The 5,235-nt window shown below is 40.9% G+C and overlaps 1 pseudogene; it reads left to right on the top strand.

Annotated features, from left to right (window-relative positions):
* Positions 1 to 3,431: 3,431 nt before the first annotated feature.
* On the top strand, positions 3,432 to 4,959 carry LOC101361195 (rho GTPase-activating protein 26-like; annotated as a pseudogene).
* Positions 4,960 to 5,235: the final 276 nt, after the last annotated feature.

Consider the following 5,235-nt stretch of genomic DNA (forward strand, 5'->3'; position numbering starts at 1 on the left):
ATAGCCCCTGAAAAAATAAAATACTTAGGAATAAATCTAACCAGGGATGTAAAAGACTTATACAAAGAAAACTACAAAATACTACTGCAAGAAACCCAAAAGGATCTACATAAATGGAAAAACATGCCATGCTCATGGATAGGTAGACTCAACATTGTGAAAATGACAATTCTACCTAAAGCAATTTACAAATACAAGGCAATCCCAATTCAAATACCAACATTCTTTAAAGAGATGGAAAAACTAATTATTAACTATATATGTAAAGGGAAGAAGCTCCAGATAAGTAAAGCACTACTGAAGAAGAATAAAGTAGGAGGACTCACACTACCTGAACTCAGAACCTACTATACAGCTACGGCAGTCAAAACAGCATGGTACTGGTACAAAGACAGAAAAATTGACCAATGGAACAGAATAAAGAACCCAGATGTAAATCCATCCACCTGCAGTCACCTTATCTTCTACAAGAGCCCAAAGTCCATCAAATGCAGACAAGACAGTCTTTTTAAGAAATGGTACTGGCAAAACTGGATGTTCATCCACAAAAAAATGAAACAGGGCCCATACCTCACACCGTATACAAAAACTAATTCAAAATGGATCAAAGACCTAAATATAAAGCCAATAACCAAAGTTCATAGAAGAAAAAATAGGATCAATGCTAGAGGTCCTAATACACGGCATTAACAGGATACAAACCATAACCAACAACACACAAAATTCCAGACGATAAGCTAGATAACTGGGATCTTCTAAAAATTAAACACTTATGCTCACCAAAAGACTTCACCAAAAGGGTAAAAAGAGAACTTACAGACTGGGAAAAAAATTTTTGACTTTACAAGTCAGACAAAGGTCTAATCTCTAAAATCTCCAAGAAAATCCAACACCTCTACAACAAAAAGACAAATAATCCAATTAAAAATGGGCAAAGGAAATGAACAGACACTTCACCAAAGAAGACATTCAAGTGGTCAACAGACACATGCGGAAATGCTCATGATCACTAGCCATTAGAGAAATGCAAATTAAAACCACAATGAGATACCATCTCACCCTGGCATTACTGGCACGAATGAAAAAAACTGAAAATAACAAATTTTGGAGAGGCTGCAGGGAAAGGGAGATAGGAACTCTTATGTACTGGTGGTGGGAATGCAAAATAATACAACCATTTTGGAAAATGATACGCTCTTCCCTTAGAAAGTTAGAAATAGAAATACCATATGCTCCAGCAATCCCACTTCTAGGACTATATGCTAGAGAAATAACAAGCATCATACAAATAGATATATGCACACCCATGTTCATTGCAGCATTGGTCACAATAGCAAAAAGATGAAAACAACCTAGATGCCCATCAACAGATGAATGGATAAACAAACTATGGTACATACACACAATGGAGTATTATGCAACCATAAAGAACAATGATGAATCTGTGAAGCATCTCATAACATGGATGAAACTGGAGGACAGGATGCTGAGTGAAATAAGTCAATCACAAAAGGAAAAATATTGTGTGAGACCACTACTGTAAAAGCTCGTGAAAAAGTTTACACACAAAAAGAAATAATCTTTGTTGGTTACCAGGGATGGGAAGGGTGGGGGGGATACTAAATAGATAGTAGATAAGCGGTAACTTTGGTGAAGGTAAGACAGTACACAATACCGGGGAAGCTGGCACGACTTGTACAAGGAAAGGTCATGGAAGCTCCACAGACACATCCAATCTCCCTGAGGGACTGAATTGCTGGGTGGTGGGCTGTGGGGACCCTGGTCTCAGTGAAAATCTAGCTCAATTGGCATAACACAGTTTACAAAAAAAATGTTCTACATTCTACCTTGGCTTGTGACCAGCCATCTAAAATACTCCACTTGTCTCACCCCTTTGGGGAAAGGGGGAATGAATTAAATAAGACACAAGGGAAAGATTATTCCATAGGACTAATGGACCACAACTACCACGGCCTCCACCAGACTGAGTCCAGTACAACTAGATGGTGCCTGGCTACCACCACTGACTGCTCTGACAGGGAGCACAACAGAGGTTCCCAGACAGAGCTGGAGAAAAATGTAGTACAAAATTCTAACTCACACAAAAAGACCAGACTTTTTGGCCTGACAGCAACTGGAGAAACCCCGAGAGTATGGCCCCCGGACACCCTTTTGTCTCAGTAATGAAGTTACTCCCGAGGTTCACTCTTCAGCCAAAGATTAGACAGCCCCATAATACAAAAAGAGACTAATGGGTCACAACAGTCCAGGGACAAGGACTATAAGGCAGGAGGGGACAGGAAAGCTGGTAGTAGGGAACCCAAGTGTGAGAAGGGACAGTGCTGACATGTTGTGGGGTTGTTAACAATTGTCATAAAACAATATGTGTACTGTTTAATGAGAAACTATTTGCTCTGTCAACTGTCATCTAAAGTACAATAAAAAAAATAAAATAATAATTACAAAAAAAAAAAACCCACACACAATGTACCAAAACTTATGGAACACAGCAAAAGCATTCCTCAGAGGGAAGTTTATAGCAATAAATGCCTACATTAAAAAAATGAAATATATTAAATAAGTACTCTAACTTTACAGCTTGAGGAACTAGAAAAAGAAGAGCAATCTAAACCTAAAGCTAGTAGAAGAAAGAAATGACAAAGATCAGAGCAGAAATAAATGAAATAGAGAACAGAAAAACAATAGAGAGAATCTAAAAACCAGAAGTCGCTTCTTTGAAAGAGCAATAACATTGAAAAACCTTTAGCTAGCCTGACAAAACAAGAGAGAAGATGTAAATAACCAAAATAATAAATCAAAGTGGGCGTATTACAACTGACCAAATAGATATAAAAAGAATTATGACAGAATGCTACGAACAACTGTATGCAAACTGGATAAACTAGATGAAATGGACAAATTCTTAGAAGCTCACAACCTATCTAAAGTGACTTAAGAGGAAATAGTAAATTTTAACAGCCTCATAATGAGTGAAGAAATTGAATCAGTAATAAAAATCCTCCCAAGCATAAAAATGTCCTGGACCAGATGGATTCACTAGAGAATTCTATCAAACATTTAAAGAAGAGTTGATACTGATCTTGTTTAAACTGTTTCAAAAGATAGAGAATAATGCCTAACTAATTCTATGAAACCAAGATTACCTTGATACCAAAACCACACAAACACACACAAAAAAACTACAGGCCAACATCCCTTTTGAACATAGTTGCAAAAATCCTCAACAAAATATTAGTGATCAGAATCCAACAGTATATTAAAACTCATACTCCATGACCAAGTGGGATTTATTCCAGGAATTCAAGGATGGTTCAACATTAGAAAAATCAATCAACGTAATACACCACATCAACAGAACAAAGAGAAAAATCTGATTATCTAAATTGACACTAAAAAGGCATTTCACATAGATGAAGGAGAATACCCTTGAGCATAAGACCATCAGTCCCTACACCATGGAAAGGTATCTCTACGTTCAGGAGAAACTTCACTTTGGAACTTCTTGGGAGAAATACTACTGCACCTTCCAACAAAATTCCAAACAAATTACCACAGTATGGTTTGACCAAAAGTCAGGAGGGAAGAGGGGAGAAGATGAATCAGTTACCCTCAAATCCTGCACAAGTTGGAAAACAGACTCTATTGAGAAGAGGTTTTGCTTTGACACAGAAACAATAGACAGGCCAGGGGTTATCACTATGCAGGCATTGTCGGAAGAGGACTGGAGGCTCTGGATGGAAGCCATGGATGGCCGGGAACCTGTATACAACTCAAATAAAGACAGTCAGAATGAAGGGATGGCACAGTTGGACAGCATTAGCTTCAGCACAACCAGGAAATGTATCCACACTGTGGCAACCAGGGGGATCAATGAACAAGTGTTGTACTGCATCGTGGGGATCAGCTCCAGAGCGCAGAAGTTGCTGAGTGTCCTGATGGACCCCCAGACAGCTTCTGAAACAGAAACAGATGTCTGTGCCGAATGGGAGAGCAAGACCGTCACTAGTGCACTGAAGACCTACCAAAGTAAGAATGCTTCCAGGACTACTCATGATGTACCAGTTTCAAAGAAGTTTCATCAAAGCAGCAAAGCTGGAGAATCAGGAGTTTTGGGTCTATGAAATCCACAGCCTTTTTCATCGGCTCCCAGACAAAAATCGGCAGATGTTACAGCTGCTTATGAACCGCTTGGCCAATGTTGCTAATAACCATAAGTAGAATTTGATGACCGTGGCAAACCTTGGCGTGGTGTTTGGACCCACCCTGCTGTGGCCTCAGGAAGAAACAGTGGCAGCTGTTGTGGATATAAAATTCCAGAATACTGTTATTGAGATCCTAATAGAAAATCATGAAAAGATATTTAACACTGTGCTGGATGCGCCCCTCACCAATGCCCAGCTGCACCTGTCTCAGAAGAACAGCAGCAACTCCAAGCCCCCATCCTGCAGCAAGAGGCCCCTGACACTCTTCCACGCTGTGCAGTTCACAGAGAAACAGGAACAAAGAAACAGCATCATCATCTCCAGTCTGGAATCTGTCGTTTCATCAAATGCAAACAGCATCCTTAATTCCAGCAGCAGCCTACAGCCAAACATGAACTCTAGTGACCCAGACCTGGATATGGTCAAACCCACCCGGTCCAACTCACTCCCACCATATCCAAGCCCAACATCACCCCTCTCGCCATCTTGGCTCATGTTCTCGGCGCCATCTAGCCATATGCCCACCTCTTGCACATCCAGCACTCATTCCCCGTCAGCACACCATTCCGGAAGGCAAAAGCCTTGTAGGCCTGCAAAGCTGAGCATGACTCCGAGTTCTCGTTCACAGCAGGCAGTCTTTGATAATATTCATCCATCTCAGGAGCCTGGCTGCTTGGAGGGGACTCTGAATGGAAAGACCGGCCTCATCCCCGAGAACTACGTGGAGTTCCTCTAACCGTGGACCCCAGCAGAACTGCTGAGCTTTACATGGTATCCATGAGAACTGCTGATTCCAGTGTTGTAGAGCATTTCTCTTTGCCACTGAGAAATGCAGGCGACAGACTGTGTTGATAGCTGTCAACACGAACATTTCTGTGAACTCCGGTGTAATCCATCCACGTGATCATCTCAGCTGACGCGCAGCAGTACTCCAAGAAGCGGAAATGAATCGGCAGAGGAGGCTGTTTGACTTTGATAACCCAGAGAAAGGCTTGCAAAGGCATTTTCTCAT

This window comes from Trichechus manatus, unplaced genomic scaffold, assembly GCF_000243295.1.
Source record: "Trichechus manatus latirostris isolate Lorelei unplaced genomic scaffold, TriManLat1.0 scaffold00086, whole genome shotgun sequence".
NCBI classification, from domain to species: Eukaryota; Metazoa; Chordata; class Mammalia; order Sirenia; family Trichechidae; genus Trichechus; species Trichechus manatus.